This window comes from Antechinus flavipes, chromosome 4 (genome assembly GCF_016432865.1).
Source record: "Antechinus flavipes isolate AdamAnt ecotype Samford, QLD, Australia chromosome 4, AdamAnt_v2, whole genome shotgun sequence".
NCBI lineage: Eukaryota > Metazoa > Chordata > Mammalia > Dasyuromorphia > Dasyuridae > Antechinus > Antechinus flavipes.
This window is the reverse complement of record NC_067401.1, coordinates 59,807,423-59,828,617: the sequence shown is the minus strand read 5'-3', so window position 1 is coordinate 59,828,617 and position 21,195 is coordinate 59,807,423. Positions and strand designations below refer to the sequence as shown.

The 21,195-nt window shown below is 40.7% G+C and overlaps 1 long non-coding RNA gene across 1 annotated transcript; it reads left to right on the top strand.

Annotated features, from left to right (window-relative positions):
• Positions 1 to 276: 276 nt before the first annotated feature.
• LOC127559432 (uncharacterized) lies at positions 277 to 14,756 on the top strand. Its single transcript, XR_007953128.1, has 3 exons — positions 277 to 533; positions 13,564 to 13,618; positions 14,665 to 14,756. It is a non-coding gene; the product is annotated as an uncharacterized LOC127559432 (long non-coding RNA).
• The last annotated feature ends 6,439 nt before the right edge of the window (positions 14,757 to 21,195 follow it).

Below are 21,195 nucleotides of genomic sequence, written 5' to 3'. Positions count from 1 at the left end.
AGTCATACTTTGAGAGAGGAATTATGGGGGGTGAGAAGGGCAAGTCCCCAGACCCTGTCTCCAGAGAGTCACCTGGGAGATGCAGGCCTTCATAAGTGGCCTGTTCCGGTATCTCTCATACATTTACTTGGGTGAGTTAGGGAGGGACAGACGGTCTAAGACCCATGTCTTCTATCTCTGAGTCCTCCTCTCTTCCCACACAGGCAATAACATAGAACCCTTTGTCTCTGGGCTCTCTGGTGCCTGTTCCCATTTCCAAGCAGCCCCTTCTCCCCCTTTCCTCACCAGCTTTATTTGGTCCACCCACCCTGCCCTCTTAGCCTGCTTCTTCCAGAGGCCTGTGGGGAGCAGCCACGGGATCCAGTTAACCATTGCCCTGAGCCTCCCCCAGTCTGGCTCATTGAACGCATGCACCTGCCACTGACCATCTCTGCCATTTTTCTTCCGGCTGTTTGCTGTTTGTGTGATTGGCTCTCCTCTTGTATTTCAAGCTGCCCACTACATCCATCATAGACAGCAGTTTATCTTCCCAGGTGAGTATGGATTCTACTAACCACTTCTCACTTCAGTTAATGCTGCCTTTCTTGTGTGGGATGACCCTCTCTCTGGAGGGCTCCTGTGGGATTGTGAGAACCATGTTATTGAGAGGCTCTCATGGGCCCGGGTGGACTGTGAGAGTGGTGTTGGGTGGGCTTCTCTCTGGAGGGCACCCGTGGTACTGGGTGGGATTGTGAGAACTGTGTGGGGTGACCCTCTCTCTGGAGTGGACTGTGAGAGCGGTGTTGGGTGGGCCTCTCTCTGGAGGGCTCCTTGTGGTACCAGGTAGAATTGTAAGAGTTGGCCCTGAGTTCAGTAGGCACAATGTAGGAGGGTAGAGAGGGCAGTGCAGTTGGAGGTGGGAATCATCCTCTATCTGGTGTGATGCTCCCTTCTCTTCAAGTGTAGTCAGCTCAGCTCTGGCCTGAGACTCAGGTGACCCATGGAGTAGACCTTACTCTGTTCCCTCCTCCACAAAGTAAGGAGATTAGCCTAACTGATTTCCAAAGGTTCTTTTCTCTTCCTGATGATCCAACACTTTGTGCCTACCATGTGCTAACACTTTATGAATAATATTTCAATGACTCTGACAGTGGGGATGCAAGGCAGAGAGAGGTGAAGTGACAAATGTTTTGGGCCATATTTGAACTCAGATCTTCATCTCTGTAGGCCCAGGGCTGTATCTACTATGCTACCTACTTGCTTTTAGGGGGCAGATGGGATGGAGATGGGAGAGGTGGGGATGACTGAGGCAGCCTAGGAGTCTTGAAGGAATTTGAAGGGACAACAACAATGAGAAGGGAAGAGGAATTCCACTCTGGACATGTTAAGTTGAAGTTGCCCTTGGGACATCCGAATAGAATCATCCAGCACACAGGATTGGAGCTCAGAATAGAAACTGGGGCTGAGCAAAAAGACATGGGACATATCTCCCTACGTATAATTGCTGAACTCATAAAAGCTGATAGAATCACCAGGGTTGGAGAATGTAAAGAGAAAAACGGAGGCCCATGGTAGAGCCTTGAGTAATACTTGGGCTTAGGAGGAGAGTGGTAGATGATAATCCAGCAAAAGTTATTTAGGAGGAGGGTGACAGAGGAGAAGTAGGAGAGAGCAGTGTCATGGAAACCAAAACAAAGTGGGGACCTTGTCAAAAACTGGAGAGACCAAATAGACCATTGGGTTTAGTAGGTAAGGAATAGATAAAGGACTTAATTTCAGCTAAATGGGGGAATTGGGAATCAGGTTGCAAGAAAATGAAAAGGGAAGGGGCAGGGAAGAAAGAGCTCCACTAAGAGGAGACCATTCTAGGGTTTGAATTATGAACAATGGCTCAAAATTGGGGGTGGGTGGATATATTTGTAGGCATTGGGAAAGAAGCCAAGATTACAGAAAATGAAACTGTGTCCCAGGTAGTTGAAGTACTTTTCATGAGGACACAGTCATTATTCACTGATTTTTATCCTTACCTCCCCCCCCCAATACACATATATTCATAGGATACAATCGGATCTCAGCTTTCTAGATAAGCAGTACCCTTCTTCTCCTTCCCTCTTTGTACTGGTGGTACTCTGAGCCTTTTTTGCACTTATGTTCCCTACCTGTAGTTGCAGGGCAGATACTATCCCATTTTACAGGTGAGGAAACTGAGTCTCTGACTTTCACCCAGAATCTATCACTCCATCCATCTCTTGATACAGCCATTGACTTGCCTAGACTTGTTGCACAGCGCCACTTGCTGATCATATTAAGAAATATCTCCAGATTACAAAAAAAAGTTTTTGGAGCAGTTTCATGAAGGGACTAAGCACAGTTTTTGATTCTGGGATCAAAGCTAGATCTGAAAGGAACTTCATAAACCATTAAATACCAACCCCGTCCTGTTACAGTGGAAGAAACTGAGTCCTAGAGAAGCTAAGGACTTACCTCTGACTATCCGAGAATTTATAGCAGAACTGGAATTTGACCTCAAGCTCCAAGTTTTCCCACTGTGCCATGGTAGCCTGTTGGAATCCTTACAAAATGCTAACTAATTAGAGTTGATCTAATCTTACAAGAAGATGTTTTGGGCAGAACCTGAAACAAGGTACTAAGTAGAGCTAATTAGTACAATGCTTGTGTTTGCACCTTTACTCATTGGAGTTCACAAGTATGCCAGCTTCACAAAGTAAACTTTGTAACTTTGTGAGTTCACATCTCCCTTGAAGCTCTTTGGGCCAGAGATCACAATGGGAGAGAATCCATAATCCCATTCTCTCAGAAGATTCACATATAAGGCCAGTGAAGAGAGAGCTATTCCAGAATATATTTTCCACTTGGCTGGCTGGTCGCAGAAGAGAGTTCAGCTGGACTGGAGAGGAGCACTCTGGTGCAGACAGAGAGCACTTTGGGAGATTTCACCGGAATGACATGAAGAGTGGAGCTGGCTGGAGGCTGAAGAAAGCAGAGGCAGAGGCTGAAGGACAAAACCTTTGGATTTGGCGACATTCGGAGGGAGCTCTTGGAACCAAGCAGAGAGACAGACCTCTAAGCTAACCGGGCTATATTGGAGATAATAAAAGATCTGAACTTTTATCACCTGGCTGTGTTTTGAGAAGAAAAAGAACTCCCACATTTTGGCGCCCAACGTGGGGCTGACAAAATCCTGATTCCAGGGAAGGCACCCAGAGAGAACTTTTATAATATTTTAAAGAAGAACAATAACTCCAACATTTACAATCAATCAGACTTTTGAATTTGCTTCTGGATGGCACATACCTGTTAGGGACCATGCCTAAGTGTGAAGGAGCAAGTCAATTCTCCAAAAGCCCCCACAATTGTGACTCATAACACACTTGAAGGAACTGCAAACCAGCTTTTAATGACACAGATATTGCCTGTGAATTGGGAATGAAATAAATTGGAGGCAAGGGGGGAAGAAGAGAGAAGTGAGAGAATGCAATTACCTCACAGCTTGTATCATCATTTTCTTACATGAATGGATCTATTTGGCTGGTCTGAGTTAGATCCCCAGCAGCCACTGAAAGTTGGCTCCTGTAACACATATCTACCAAAAAAGACAGTTGTGAGGTATCTAAAAAAGAGCTCCATTAATATGATATTAAAGGGTCTTAAAGATGATTCATCCATACCAAGACTTTAAATATTTGAAAAGAACATTTTATCTTTTTTAAGGTAAATATCCCTCGTTCCTCAAACCAATTCTCACAGAAAATGTTTTTGGTCTGTTTACTATACTAGTCACTTGCTATCATATTTTCCAATTGCTTAAACAAGAGAAAGCTCTCAGGATAGTTCAATGAAAAGAGAGTCGATACTTCTCAATAAATATAGCATCTTAACTAAGTTCTAATAAGAGCTTAAACTTAGCCACTTTATCAATTGCCCACAACGAAGAAAAATGGGGCTATTGAATCATTGATTTTCAGTATTTAAGAAAGTTAGTCTAGCAAATCAACTAAAAAGTTGCCCTGAAAAACTTTCTTTATGTTAAATTATGTGATACAACATGTATTGAACATAAGTTAAACATTTTATACAAACCTCAAATAGAAGTTGGTGCTTTTCCATGTTAAAATAAAGAATTTCATCATTCATTTATCACTATTTCATATAGCCTGACGTCAAGGATTTAAAATTCACACATTTGGAGCTAATGAACATCTTATGTAATAGGGAAAAATTATAGGGAAAATGTCAACTCAACTGAGAGAAAGGAAAAAACACATTTATACAATTGGAGTTGCATAAAAGAAGCAAAGAGTACCTCAAAAGGTAATGTAATCAGAGGTCTACCATCTCACATTTGTTCATCTATCTGATTTGTTATTCAGATGCTTATGGTATCAACTGGAAATATTTATCCCCCTTCTTCCACCACAGGTAGAAAAGGAATCAGATGGCTAAAGAGGGAAAGAGATAGAAACACAGTCAGCTTCACCTGTAAAGCAGAATTTGACAAGATTAGAAAAAGCATTAATTAAAGCAAAGAGGGAGAGAGACAGAAACACAGTCAGCTTCTCCTGTAAAGCAGAATTTGACAAGATTAGAAAAAGCATTAATTAAAGCAAAAAATGAAGGACAAGATATATCTGATTTTATAAACGCATATCCTGTGATTGAAAAGATCGACTCTTCAAGTCAAAAAGAGAGAAGATACATTCCTTTTAATTTGGGAAAAATTAAAGATTTGAAAAAGGGTTGTACTCTTTATGGGGCTACATCATCTTATGTGAAGATGTTACTGGATAATTTGTCTTATGAAATCTTAACTCCGAATGACTGGAAATCCATAGCGAGAACATGTCTAGAACAGGGACAAAATTTATTGTGGCTTTCAGAGTTTCAGAGTGCAGACACAGTGCAGCCATTGCTGTCCTGCTAGTGCCTCACTGCTGCCCCCTGCAGTCTGTAGAGGAAGTTTGGTAACACTACCCAGCCACTCCCTGCCAAAAACAAACAAACAAACAAACAAACAAAAAGCAGATTTTGGAGATATTTGGAGGGCTCTAAGCTAAACCGGCTGTGTCTTGAGAAGAACAAGAACTCCCACAGTAGCCAACTGGATTTAGAGTCTATGTCCACTTTAGAATGTAAAGGGGAAATTCTTGCCCTTTAGTCCTATAGTATCTATGGGGAAAATACTTTAAACAGGAAATTCTTTGGCTGCCGGACACTGGGCGGTGCTAGCAAGTATTGTAGGTACAGTCTTGCTTTTCAGCTACTGCCACTATCAGTGAAATTTTCCCTGCTCCTAGATCTCAGAATGGCACAGCAGAGAGGAGCTTTGACATCTTTCCCAGGGACCGATCCCTATTTTACAAAGGAAGAAAGATAATTCTTTCTAAATATTGATTTCTTTTCCAGAGGCCACATATTAGGAGGAGGGTAGTAAGCTGGAGAGTCTCCAAACATGGTGATAAGTATGAAAAAAGGACCTTAGACTGATGGGATAGGAGAGCCAACTGAAGGACTGGGCATTGTTTGGTGGGGTTAAGAGACAGCAAGGAGGCAAGGAAGGACAAACAACTGAAAAACGGGCCTATGGAAGATGAATTTGGCTTGTTCTTGACCCCAGAGGGCAAAACAAAAAGTTATGGGTGGAAGTTACAAAGAGGCAAACTTAGGATCAGACTCATAGGCTTAAAGCTCTAAGACACCCCTTGGATTAACATCTTCATTTTACAGATGAGGATTTGAGTCCCTGAGAGGTTTAAATGTAGCAAAATGCAAAAAACTTGAACTCGGTATAGCATTACAGTGCAATTGACTTGGCTCGGTACAAGTGACTTGGTATAGTACAGCTGACATGGTACAGGAGAGCTGATTAGTTAGTGTGTTTGACATGTGTCAGTACAATTGACATGGCTCAGTGCAGTTGATATAGCTCAGTACAATCAATATGGTATAGTACACTTTGACACAATAAAGTATAATTGACATGGTGTAGTAAAACTGATATAGGTCGGTGCATTTGATATGGCTGTGTGCAATTGACATGATACAGTGCAGTTGACATGATACAGTGCAATTGATGTACAGTACATTTGATATGGTGTAACGACTGGGCTAGCACCCAGGACATCCCAGAATCAGCTGGAGTCAGGATAAGCAAAAATCCTCAATCTTTATTCTCGGTCCCCAGATATGGCATGGAACAAGATGGAAGCAGATTCTCCGCCACCGCTTTCTCCCTCATCACCTCCTAGAGTGTGTCCCTGGCTCATCCTACCACCTCCTAGTCCCTGCTACCATCCTCTATACACCAATCACTGAGCCAGTATGGATAGCAGAAAGGACCATTTTCCAAGCATATGCCCAGAGAGTATTGTTCAATCAGTAGTTGATCTCATTCGCTCAGCAGTCCTGACCTCAGTGCATTGATTCCATAGTTTCAGCCCTCTACATCTCCCACTTTCTTTTGTTTTTGAATACAGGTGGTCATGCCATCCCTGACTTCTCAGGGAGGTGAGAGCCCCCAAAAGGAGGTGATCATGCCCCGCCTTGATTTCTCAGGAAGGGAAGTAAAAGCACTAAAAAGGAGATGATCACACCCTCCCTGACATCTCAGGAAGGGAGATGAAAAGCACCAAAGGGAAGTGGGGGTTGCTAGCAGGTTTGTGGGCTGAAGGCTCTTATTAGAAACAGGTATGCACAAACCCATCAGTATGGGAGGTATTACACAAGCACATAGCAATAATGTGGAGGCTATTAGTGATGACTCCACAGTCAGTACAGGCTCAATGTAGTGCAACAGAAATGAATTGTATATGCAAGTAGTGATATAACAAACAATATAAATCAATATGGTACTGTAAGAGATTTCCAGAAGTCCTAGAAGGGTATGTAAACAACAGTCACACACATGCCTCCTTCAGTAGCCAAGAGATAGTCCAAAATCAATCTATTGTCCATTGCTTCACGTGTCAGGGAATCCAATGATTCCCACAAGTTTATGAAGTCCTGTAACAGTCTTTTCATGAGTTAGGGAATCCAATGATCCCAGCAGATTTTGAAGTGCTGCAACAATCTTATCATTTCTCAGAAAATCCAATGATTCCTGAGGGTTTTGAAGTCCTACAATAATCTTATCATGTCTCAGAGAATCCAATGATTCCTGAGGGTTCTGAAATCTAACAATTTTTGATGTCCATGAGTCAAACACCATAACTGCCATGCTCTTTCAGTGGTGGGCACAGTCAGCAATGGAACCATCTGATGTTTCTTGGGTCTTCTCCTTTGTTTCAAGGGTCTGCCCGTCTCTCTCTGATGGACAAGGCAAATAGGGCTCATTGGCACCCATCTAGTTCCTTCTCCACCTGTAGAGATACAAGCAAGCCCTCTCCCCAAGCAGTTAGCCTATCTAGTCCTTTCCGTTCACCACTTTCTGGGTCTCTCCACATCACCTGGAGATTATCTAAACATAGTGGAACTGCTGGCACTGGAAACTGCCTTTCCGGTGGGTTATAAAACCTGTCTGCTGGAGCCAGTGCATCTTTGTCAAAAATCAAGAAATTAATAGTATAAAGAGCTAGATTTAGAAGTTCTTTAGTATTACCTGTGGCTCCCTCTTTCTTTTGTTTTTGGAGGAGCATCTTAATGTCTCTGTTTCTCCTCTCTACTATTGCCTGACCTTGAGGATTAAAGGGTATGCCAGTGATGTGTAAAATCTTATACTGTGCACAAAAGTGTGCAAAATATTTAGAAGTATATGCAGGACCATTGTCTGTTTTTATGGCTTGTGGCGCACCCATAATTGCAAAGGCTTGTATAAGGAATTCAGTGCCCATTTGTGCTGAATCTTTCACTGCTGATATTGCAAAAGTGAATCCTGAAAAAGTATCTACCACAACATGGATAAAAGACAGAGGACCAAAAGATTATAATGGGTCACATCCATTTGCCAAATTTCATTGGGTCTCAAACCATGAGGGTTTTCCCCTGGAGGCAGTGTAGGAGCGTGGAAAGGAAGACAAGCTGTACAGGCTTTTACTATGCTCATTGCTTCCTCTCTTGTTATTCCAAATTGCAAACATAAAGCTCGAGCAGCCTGATGATATTTAAAATGAGATTCTTGGGGTTCTTGAAATAAAGGAGTATTGGCAAGCATAGTTAGAAGGCTATCTGCCTTTGAATTACCATCAAAAATTGGACCTGGAAGTCCACTATGACAGTGGACATGCAAAATATAGCTCTTAACCTGGATGCTTTCTCACTTGCTCTTGAAGTTCCTTGAAGAGCTGATATATATTAGAGGCTACAAATTTTAATTGAACTATGGCAATTCTTTGTACCACACCTACTGAATAGGCCAAATCAGATATTATATTTACATATCCTGGATAATAAGTAAGAGTTAGAATGATTGCATACAATTCATTCAGCTCAGGGGACTGAAAAGGAGTTCTGACTACTCTCTTTATAGTTAAGTCATGAGAGTATACAGCACAAATATTATGTTTGGATGCATCTGTAAAGGTAGTTGGCCTTTAACAACAGCCCTGCCTAAAAAATCGAGGTACTCATTTTTAATTCCAATTGTTGTAAAATGTCTCTTCCCCACAGATTGATGGGGATTTTTCGACTTTAAAAGAGTAAAAACTCCTGTTTCACCTTCAGATATCCATCTCAAAGGGGTAGCACCAACTCCAGCTGCTATTGATCCCCCTACGCCAGACATGTAGGTGTCTGCCTTAATCTTTGGCCAGTGACTGGGCCAGTTGGCACCTCTAATGACTGTATGATTTGCACCAGTGTCTACCAATCCTTCTAATTGTATGCCATTTATATAGATAGTGAGCATAGGTCGGTCAGCTGTCACAGTTGCTGTCCAGTATATTCCTGGATTTTTTTCTCTTGGAGTCAGAATCAGGGAAACTATCACCAGATTGCTTATTAGGAGTCTGTACCAGTAAACCTAATACTACTACTTCTCCTGGTTGATAAGTCACACATTGTCTACCTGTATTAGTAACTGAGATATTATCTACACATTCCCCAGTTTCCCACATCGGTGTGTGGATGGACACTGTTTTGTAAGTGCTCTCAGGAGGTGAAATGCTCAAGCCTACTGTGCCTGGAGGTAAGGGATCCATAGGCTGGAGAGGAATAGGTTTCACCTCTCCAGGGGGTATCTCAGTTGCCCCAGCTGCATACAACTCTATTCTCCCCAATTGTAATCCCTTTCTCCCATCAGATGGCTTCCTGGCTGATTGGTCATGTCTGGGTACTGGACTTCTAGGCACTCTCTGGGTGCAGCATTGGCAGCCATCATGCCCCAAGTGTTTTTTGTCTTGGGCCCTGGGGCTGGACCCCTCATCCCGTTTCCCTGAATCAGTCTACATTCTGATGCTCAATGGAAGCCTCTTTTGCATTTTGGAAATGGGGTATTGGGTCTTGTTTTCCACCCTGTTTTCCCATTCTGTCTCTATACCAACATTGAGCTTTCAGATGCCCTACTTTTCCATACTGAAAGCACCTACGAGTCTCTCTGGAAGCCCCTTGCCAGGAGGGACTCTGTCTTCCCATGTTTGGATCTTGGGAAGTCCGCATCATAGCCTGGCTATAAAAGGCATTTATGCCCACTGTGGCACAGCGCCTTATGAGCTCCTCTAAAGGAGCATCCTTGTGCAGTCCTAGTATAAAACTTCTACAAAGCTCATTAGCATTTTCTTTAGCAAGTTGCCTTATCACAATGTCTGTTACTGCATTTTCACCATTAGTTCATATGACAGCAGTCTGCAAATGTCCCACAAAATCAGCAAAGGATTCATTTGGCCCTTGTGCTATTTTTGTGAAACTTTCACCCTTATCGTTTTCATTGGGAAGTGAAGTCCATGCTTTGATAGCAGCAGCAGCAATTTGCCCATAAGCTGCTAAGGGGTAATTAATCTGTACTGAGATGTCTGCATAAGAACCTACACCTGTTAGTTGGTCACAGGTAATTGGAAGATGAAGTCCACTATGCCTGTTTTGTTGGGCTTGTATCCCACAGAGCTTACTATATTCAGAAAGCCACAACAAGTTTTGTCCAGGTTCTAAGCATGTCCTTGCTATAGATGTCCAGTCCCTAGGGGTTAAGACTTCATAAGCCAAATTCTATAATAATATCTTAACATGAGCTGATATAGCCCCATAAAAAGTGCAAGCTTGCACTCTTTTTCAGGTCTTTGAGGATTTCTATATCAAAAGGAGCGTATTTTCTACTTTCTTGATCTGAAGAGTCAAACTCTTGAATCACTGGATACATTTCCATTTGCAAATCACTTAAATTCTGGCCTTCTTCCCTGGCTTTAACTACTGCCTTTTGCAATCTAGTCATAGGAGGGGGTGATTTTTTGGAGGGAGGTACTGGTGGTGTCACAGCCCTTCTTACTATTCCTTCCCCCTCCATCCTGGAAGGTGAAGTTGATGGGGAGATATCAAGAAGCAGTTCTGATTTAGGCCGGGTTGAAGCTGCCTTGTGAGAGTGAGAATCACCATGCCCTACACCACACCCTTCATCATCACTTGATTCCTCATGCCCTCTGGTGATATCGCTTTTAATCCCTCCTTTGTCCTCCTCATTTTCTTCATACTTCCTTATTTGGCCATTTTTAGAATTTTCCTTTTTTCTATAACTAGCAAGATTTTTTTTAAGGCCAATTGTATTATGTTGTATATATATATTGTTTCTTTGGTAGGTGACTCGGAACCATTGTCATTATAATAATCACATAATTGATCTACAAGTTTCCAATTATTTAGGCTTATCTCTTCTTCCTTAAGAACCAAGGGGATGTACGTTCTAATGTATGCAGGAATCCATCAATCTGCGTACAAGTAATAAATAAGTAAGCCCTGTCTCTTTATCAGTCTGAGTATGTTTCCTGCAGATCTCTTTTGTGGTGGGGTTGGGGCTGGGGCTGGGGCTGGATCTTTTCCCAATATCTGCGCCATTGCAGCTAGAAAAGGATACTAGTTAACCCTTAACAAAGTTAAATTTCCTGTTTGTCTATTTAAATACTCACCTATTTCCTGGTTACCAGAGACTTCTTCAGTGAAGTTAGGGTACTCGGTTCCCACACTTGGGCGCCAAATGTAATGACCACACTAGCACCCAGGACACCCCAGAATCAGCCAGAGTCAGGGTAAGCAAAAGTCCTCAATCTTTATTCTCAGTCCCCAGATGTGGGATGGATCAGGATGGAAGTAGATTCTCCACCACCACCCGAGAGTATGTCCCTGGCTAGCTTTTCTCCACCCCTAATCCCCCCTACAATCCTCTATACACCAATCACTGAGCCAGTACGGATACTGGAAAGGACCATTTTCCAAGCATATGCCCATAGAGTATCGTCCAATCAGAAGTTAGCCTCAAGCGCTTAGCAGTCCTGACCTCAGTGCATTGATTCCATTGTTTCAGCCCTCTAAAACATGGTATAGTACAATTGACATGGTACAGAACAACTGACATGGCTCAGTGCAATTGACATGATAAGATACACTTGACACAGTAAAAGTACATTTGCCATGGTATGGTACAGGTGGCATGGTAAAGTACACCTGACATGGATCAGTACAATTGTCTTAGAAATCTAAGATCCCAGCTCTGCCATTACTATCTATAAGACCATGAACAATTAATTATTTTCCTCTCTCTGGCCTTCAGTTTCTTCATCTATAAAAGAAGTGAGTTGGACTAGATAATCCAGCTCTACTATAATCCTAGGGGAATTTTTTTTTTTTTTTTTTTTTTTTTTTTTTTACAATTAGAGCTAACCAGGAGTGGACTTGGCTATTTGGGAAGGAACTTCATTTGGAAGCATCTTCATTGACTATTTCCATCCAAAGGCTGGCTATTCATTTGTTTGGGCTGTTGTAGAGAAGAGGCTTGTTGAGGGACAGTTTGGACTGAGTGACTCTGAGATCTATTCCAGCTCTGAAACTGTGACTGTTAGTAAGTCAGATAAGGTTCAATTCCAGTTTGGATGAAGTGGCCAAATTCCCTCAAAGTCAGAGCTTACATTCATGGAGGTTCATTAGTCATGCTGAGTTGTTTCCATCACCCCCCCCCCTTTTTTTTTTTTAGTGAAGAAGCATAGTTGATTATCAACTCTTATCTTTCTCTCTTCCTTCTCCTCCTCCCTATTTACAAAATAGGGGAAACACAGGTAGACAACGGATATAGAGGAAAGATTGCTGGACTTGGAAGTAGAGGAGCTGAATTCTGCCTTGTAATCTTAAGAAAGTACCTTCTCTCTCAGATGCAATTATTCATCGTCAGAGTGAAAAGTTGAACTAGGTATTGTGGATCCCTTTCAGCTCTAGATCTATTTTCCTGTATATCTCAGCCAAAATAAAATTCAGATTTCTTGGTTCTTATACAGTATATAGTATTGGTTCTTATATTGTATTCTGTCCAAACTGCATACTTTTCTACATCTTAAGGACGTTATATATGTATATATATATTTTAAATTTGAGTTATTTGTCATGTGCCATTTAGGTTCACTATAACATATCATTTAAATATTCATTTTTTAAAACATGAATTGAATAAATTCACAGTTCTTTCTATATTATAGTTCAGAAAAATTTACCTAAATGCTATTTTTGAATTGGGCAAAATTAGACTAGATTAGAAATATCTTTTTTTTTTCTTTTCAAAGATGAGGTCTCTCCATTTCTCCCAGTCTGGAAATACCTAAGTTACTCATGGGCCCAATCCTGCTACTGTTTGGCCTATTTCTAACTTTTAAGGTGGGTTTGTTTGCCCTTCCTTAGGCAATCTGATGGTCCACTCTCAGGGGTTGACTATATGGTGTTGACTTAGAGCAGAGACCCAATTAACATAGCCCAATCAACTCCTAAATTCAAGAAATCTACCAATTACAGCATCTCTGGTAGCTAGGATTACAGGGTACATACACCATCTTGCTAAACAGCCTGACTTCTTTAGTCATATTGAATGAGTAGGATAGAGACAAAGAGCCAAAAAAAAAAAAAAATAACACAACCCAGCTCTTTACATAAAGAAAATTTGTCTTGAGGGGATATGAAGGGTAGATGTGAGAGAGACAACAGTAGATCAGGGAGATCTTTTGGGCTATTATGGCAGCAGACTCGGTGGTTGGGGATGAGGTTCAGAGTCTGAGTGAGAGCAGTGGGGTTGGGTCCTAGCATGAGACCAGCTGAGTCCCAAGAAAAGTAAACAATCTGCCCAGGGTTACACAGTCAGTATATGTCAGAAGAAGGACTCCTGGCTTCAAGACCTGCCTCAGTTCACCACTTCTTAGACTGGTGATTAACAAATGTTTTTGATTGATCATTTAACTCACAAAATGCACTTTTATTGAAGTGGAATACATGATGGACATGAAAATAAGTCTGTAAGGTCTTTCCTTTGGTTTTAGAAGATAGAAATCAATTTACTTAAGAAGTTATTTCCAAACAAAGGTTTGAACCCATCCCTGCTCTGCCCCTTGACCTTCAGTGAATGAGAAACATGGCCTCTCATTCTTAGTGTCATATTTTTGTTTTCTCTAGACATCTCTACCCCATCCCAAGCACCCCAAGTCCCTGATGCAGCTGAAGAGACACGGTAAGCATCTACCTCACCTTCATATCCATCTTTCCAGCCAACAAGGAATTCCTTCATCTCCATCTACTTCTCTCTCCCTCTGCTTTTCTCAGTTAATAAAAAAATAAACTCCAAATTTCTTCAAAGTAACATGGTTGTGAGTTAAACCTTCCTGTTCTTACCTGATTATTTGTGGAATTGATATCAGTAGATTAAGTCAAACTTCCTTGTCAATGTAGATGTTTGGACAGATCACCCACTTTGGTGGCCCAAAATATTTTATTGGCTTAATGTTCAACTAACTGGGAAACAGTGGTGTGTTAATCCCTGTTACCTATATGTAACACTGGAGGGTTTTGCGGTATACTATGGATGTAATATGGGAGAGAGAAAGTGAAAGATTAGACCTGGAAAGGACCCTATCAGTCTGAGTAAGTTACTTCATTTTTTTCAATTAAAAAGCATTTATTTTCTCTCCTTCCCATTTCACATCCAGTTTAATAAAAGGAAGGGAAAAAAACTTTTGGAACAAATATTCATAGTCAAACCAAATATTCTCCACATTTTGAGGTAGAATATCATGTTTATTCATTGAATTTGGAATCATAAGTACTTACTGTATTGATCAGACTTCTTAAATCTTTTAAAGTTGTTTGTGTTTTCCATGTTGTTATTGTCTAAATTATTCCCTATATTAGTTCCTTCCTTTTAGGGAAGAAGAAACAAGTCCACACTGGGGAAGTGTCTTTTCCAAGATCACACCAAAATTAGTGTAGCAGAGCTGAAGTTAAAACTCTGGTCTCCTCATTCTAATCCTGTGGGAGTTTTTTAACCCTGTAAGAAACTTTATAGGGACCTGAATACTACCATATCCTTTAGAGATGAATTAAAAACATGTTTTCTCCAGAAACATTTAGTAACTTGACCATTAAGAATCATGATTTTGGCTTGGGGGGAACCAGGCAGAAATCTCTAAATCCAAACTTACCTACAGCTTAACTTTCCATCCTTATGAAAACCATAATGCTCTGCGTTTAACTCTCTTTGATAAATTCTTCTCTCCCTAGGGTCAATGACCAGCCGAAAGCCAGTATGACTGAGGACCATGAAACAGAGGCGAGCTTGGAGATGGCACAGCAGAGATCTGTGGGTCAATCACTCCTCTCCTCTGCCCCACAGAAGCCTTAATGATACTATCAGAGTACAATGGGTATAATTCAGCTTTTTGTCCATTTGGGAAAGTTGAGAAATGGAGTTGTAGACAGCTTCATTGACCCAATTATGTTATAGAAGGTTCGAATAATCCACAGAAGGAAAGCACAATTTAAAAACTTGTGAATTATACTTCCCTTTACATGTGGATCCTTAATACTAGTACTTAAGTACTACTCCTAATACTAATAGCTAACATTTATGTAGCTCCTTAAAGTCTGCAAAGTGTTGTTATGTGTTAGCTCATTTGATCTTCCTAAAACCTGAGAGGCATTTTTCAGATGGGGAAGCAATAAAATGATTTATCCACAGTTATACAGCTAATAAATGTCTGAGGCATGATTAGAATTCAAGTCATCTTGCATGCAAGATGCAAGTCTATCTCTCCAGCTAGCTGCTTCCTTAAGACCAATTTGAAACCAGGTTCTATGCATCAGGATCTAGAGTATCAGGCATGGAATCAGGAAGATCCAAGTTCAAATGTGATCTCCACTACATGATAAACTATGGGATCTTAGGCAAATAATTTAACCTCTGTCTGTCTCAGTTTCCTCATTTATAAAATGAGGATAATAATAGTCCTTATTCCAGGGTAACTATGGAGATAATAATTGTAAAGCTTTTAGCATAGTGCCTGGTACGTAGTAGGTACTTAATCAATGTTAGTTGTTATCATCATCATCATTATTATTCTACAGCATGATTATAAGATGTGGCTTGTGAAAGGGAGAGAGACTTTGATTTACTAATGATGTAAAGGGTAGAAACAGCTTAATAATAAAATTATTTACCACCCCCCCCCAAAACAAACAAACAAACAAACAAACAAACAACATTGAATTGACCATTCTTCCTCTTTCTTGTGGCCACTGCAAAAATTTGTATAATTCTCTAATGCTGCTCCTTAGTCACTGACAGATCATGGAATATAGAATGTTGGCTCATGGAATCCAATCCTACATGTTCGCTCAGAAGTAGAGCCTGGATATTTTCTTTTAGTCTTTCCCTCCTTCTTTCCCCCAACTGTGCCAAATTCACACTGATTCCCATTGACTGACCAACCGTGGGTTCCCGACCAAACCCCACTTGGCCATTGTTTGGGCCTTGACTGGCTAAGAATGAATATTAATACTAATTGTTTCTGTTTGGGGTCTTCCCCTCCCAGACTAAATTTTTTTAACTAGGTAAGAGAAGCCATTCTTTGCCTCATTTCTTGTCTAATTAATAAGTGCTTCACAAATGCTTGTGGAACGAATAAACGAATGTTTATTCCTGTTGCAGGAGATCCTGTCTACTTGCTGGACCTTCAACCTGCAGGAAAGACCCAGCTTTTCCCTCTTAATGGAAATGATGGAAAAACTGCCCAAACTGAACCGGCGCCTCTCTCACCCAGGCCACTTCTGAAAATCGGCTGAGTAAGTATCCCCCAGAGCAAGGGCCTCTGCCCAGGTTTCTGTGCCTACCCTTAAGACCTGAAGCCTGTTCAAAGAAAGTTACAATGGGGGTCATTGAGAAAGGGAATTCATTTATATGGCAAGGGGGCTGTGGGGAAGGAAATCAGTCCAGGTGAACACCTTTCCCTAAGGGCTTTCCCGTGCCAGTTTCCAGTGTTCACCTATAAAAAAGGAAGGGGATGGATTTAAGGGATGGCATTTCCTTCCACTAAAGTATTGATTTTTACAAATTTTAATGGTGAGTGAGAGATGAGGAAGCATTATTTACACCCCCTCTGCTCCACTCAAAAATTATTTTTGTACAAAAATTGGATGTTTCTTAGATGAGCTTGCTCACACAATAACTACCTCTAATGAGGAACACCCAAACTTCTGGGTTCATTTAAAGCCATTTCACATTTTCCCCACCTCCCCCTCAGGATAGTCCTGGAACATACACACACACACACACACACACACAGAGGTGTCACAGATGAGACCACAACCTGGGATCTCCTGGGTGATTGGCTTTGAGGTCAGACTCTACCAGCCTATCCTGTGTGTGACATAGAAGGTGGGTCACAGATATGGGGGGAACACACAGGTGGGGAATATAAGCCAGGAGAGAACATGGGCCTGCACGTGCTCAGTTCATACAAGCAGTAAGTAGCTGAGCCAGAATTCCCATCAGCATCTTCTGACTTTGCAGCCAGGGCATTTGTAGCACAGAAAAAAGCCCAGATCATAGACTTCATGAAGACTTAACTATTAAGCAGAAGCTTAAATTCCTGTGTGATTTTTGGCAAGTCACTTAACTCAGCTGGGCCTCTTTCCTGTAAAATGAATAAAATTACTAGGTGGTACAGTGGACAGAGCACCAGCCCTGAAGTCAGGAGGACCTGAGTTCAAATTTGACCTCAAAACTTAAAACTTCCTGGTTGTGTGAAGCTGGGCAAGTCACTTAACTCTAATTGCCTCAGGGGAAAAATAAATAAAACTAGATTTTTTGAAGTTAGATCCCCTCCAGTTCTAAATTTATATATCATCTTGCCTCTGTGTGACTGCAGGACACACAATATACACACACTCTCAAATACAATATAGAAATCCCTTAGATTAGGTCCCTAAAATGCCCAAAGCGCAAATACTGCCCCCTCAATTTTTAGGGTGCCCCATTTCAGGCCACCTGCTTAGAATATAGTTTCCAAATGCAGCCATGTCAGAAAGCTGTCTGGTATGATTGGTTCAAACACAGACTTATGTTTTGGGGCATTCTCATTTGTGAAAGATATATTGGCAATCCTGAGATGGGAACACTCAGGGTAAAATGGCAGCCCCCGTGAGCTGTTGGTGTGAAGGAATATGGTTATTCCAAGGAACTTGGGTGGGGGAAGGGGTTATTTATGCCCCCCCTTCTTATTACAGATGAAAGCTGCAACATGGTAAGAATGGATTGCTAATCCAGACTCTGAAAGGAGTAAGATTACCCCACAAAACTGGGTACAACAGTTTGGGGTATAACAGAGATTATATATATATATATATATATATTTTATTGTTTTATATATATATATATATATATATATATACATATATATAACACTTTATTATATATAATGTAATAATTATATATAATACTTTATTATAATATAATAATTGTATATATTATTACATATATAATATAATTATATATATTTATATATATATATACACATATATTTAAAACTCTGGATATAACAGAGATTATCTATCCTCTGTGTGAAACATCCATCCATTAATACAGATGGGCAATTTCTCTTGATGAGACTTTATGGGTTATAAATAACTTACAGACCAAGGATATCTTATGAGATCTTAGACATTTCAATTTGACTTCTTAGAGTTCAATTTACTTCTCTGTAAAATGAGGAGATTGCACTAAATGGCCCCAAATCCCTTCCAGTTCTAGATCCTGTGACCCTTGAGGTCCCTTCCACTTCTAATGTTCTGTGATTTGGGGATGTAGCATTGCAATTCCATCAAAAAGAGACCTTAAATTCAAATTTTTAAAAAAATGATTGTTTAAAATTCTTTTTTGCTTTACAATTGGGAAATAGTTAATGAAATATTTTTAAATGATTTTCATTTAAAACAAAAGAAGAGATCCTTTTAAAAGGGAATGTTTTCATAATCCAGGGACCCAGATGCCAATATATCTGCTTCTGGGTGAATATCAGTACCTTTCTGTTTGTGATTCCTGCTTTCCCAAGCCCAGCTTCTAATTCTCATTTTTCTTTTTTCTTTTCTATTGGTGTCTGTCCTGGGGTATATTTCTCCATACATCTGGCCTGTTACATCTCTCTCTTTACCACTCCATTTTCTATCGTGTCTTCCTTCACCTTGTCCTCATCTCAACCCGCTGTCCTGTTGGCTTGTGACTGTCCTGGATGGCATTTCACACTCTCCAAACGTCAATATAGCAGCACGGCTTGGCCCCAGTCGCTGGCGGAATCGCTACTCCAAAGGGCGCTACTACCACCAGAATTTAGGGGAACCTTCCGTCCCTCTTGGAGGAATAGCGTGTGTCCTGTTGGGTGCTCGTTTCTCACCCATCATACGTCCTGTATCCATTCTTCCTCCCTTCAACCTTCTCCCCTAGCTCCTGACTCATGTTTTTATTTTTTATTTCCATGCAATAAAGCGTGTTTTTTAAAAAGTTGAACCGGCAAGTTGAGACATGGATGCTTTCTTATTTTTCAGTGAATTATTGAAGTCCTCAAATCAAAAAGCAATAATGTAAACTTGGTGTTCCCAAGACCCCGAGAGTTGGAGATCCTTCAAATACCCTCCCTTCCCCCAAATATAGAAGTGAATTATCACTTCATTGATTACCAGGGAAAGGCAACGGAGAATAACTGGCAGAGGACTAGCTTTGGAATCAGGAAGACATGTACAAGTCCTCAATCTGACAAAGCTGACTGGATCATTCAGTTAACATTTATAAAATCCTTTGCAGAACTGAAAGCACTACATAAATACTGGTAATTATGATCACGATTTTAGTTTTGGCTAAGTCTGGGCAAGTCACTTAAACTCTCTGTGGTCCAGGTGAATTAAGTTACTGAGGAGTGGCTGAGTTTTAACAGAGAAGGGACTTTCTACAATGGGAATTCCCCAAGACAGTGAAATCCCAGGCTTTCCAATTTTCTCTACTATTTTTTCATTCTGGGTATTGTACCTTAAGGAAATCACAAAAAATGATAACTCCTTTCAGGCACCCTCAGGGTGATTTATTGGTATGGTCTTTTTGCCCAATCTGGTCTGAGACTTCACAATATCCTAGGCACATTTGACCACTGAAATACACCACCCAAGACCACTCCAGAAAGTGTTCTGATCATGGTTTTGTGTCTCACACATAAAAGGGTTTCCACCCCCTCAGCCTTTCCCCTTCAGCTGTGGCAGTTTTAGGGAGCATTCCCATCATTGGTTCATCATGAAAGTTCCTCTTTGGTTTAAAGATGGTGGTTTTCTCTGGGTTCTGGCTTTTATTTCTGCCTTCTCTCTGCCTGTACTGGCTTCCCTTTCACAGACAAACTCTCTTGTCTGATAACTCTCTGCTTCCTTTTTCCTATTGGCTTTGACCTTATCCATTAAGCTTTTGGGGCAGAGGGAAGGTAGCAACAATAACACGTTTTCTCTGAGGATGATAGCTTAATGTGATTTTATTTTTGGATTTTGGAAGCTTACCTAGTTAAATCCCTTCTCCCAAATGAAAGGCAAATCCCAAGAGTGCAATGTTGCACTATTAGTGCTCCATGTTCTTTTATTATCGATCAATCAATAAGCATTAATAAGCAGTAGTAATATTAACAAGCAAGCATTTATTAAGTACCATGTGCTTTCTTTATATAGTCTCTGTCCTCTAGGATCTTATATTTTAAGCATATGCCAGACATTGAAGATACTAATTCAAAGAGTGTTGCTTGAAGTATATGAGCCAAAGCCTGGCTAGAACTTGGAAATCTTATGATAGAGAATTTTATTTAGCATCTAAGGCAGGATTTGAACTCAGTCCTTTCTGAGGCCGGGTGTGACACTCTACCCGTTACCCATTCGGCTTTTTGAATTTAGTTTTTAGTTGTGAGTAAGAGTTATAAGTAAAAGGAAAAAACACCATATTTGGAGTCAGAGACTTCAGAGCCTGCCTCTCCTACATATTTCCACTGTGAATTTGAAAGCGTCCCTTCCTCTTGGGGCCTCTGTTGCCTGTCCTCAGTAAGATAAGCTGGGCTTGAATTAGTTCTGTAGTTCCCACGATTCTTTTGTTCTTTCTTTGGGCACAGTCTAGGACAGCCCCCGGGAAGTTCTTTTCCGTAATAGAAACCCAGTTTTTGAGCAAATTCTTTACAAGGTAAAGGTTGGGAGAATCTTATTTATGAAATACAGAGCCTGTCCTATCATGTATGCTGGAGAAGTTGCTTTGAAAGTAAACAAAATTATTTCTAAATTTCCTTTTGACTGCAGTAACGTAATTTTCCAACTTTGTGCACAGCCAGCAGAATTTAGTTCCTAGTGGGGTTCTGAGAATCCCTAGAGCAAATGACCTTGAAGTCCCTCCCAGCCCTAAATCTCCTGATCTTTTGTATTTCCTGAGTCAGGGCTTGTAAGCTAATCATGTAAGATCAGGCACGATCTCAAAAGACATCATTTAGCTTGTTTATTTTCCAAATCTTGGTAAGAAAGAGCCAAAAAGTTGGATGTGGTTTTAAAAAACCTACATTAGTGATAGGTCAGCATTAACAAGTTTCGTTTGAGGGTCTGCTGGTTAGTGGTTGAGCTTCCCTGTATCAGCTGATATTCATTTGCCACCCTCCATAAGAGAATATTTGGGGTGTTTATTTTGATGGATTGTCACAATACTATACGTGTTCAGTTTAATTCACCAAGTATTTAGTAAGTGCTTACTGTATG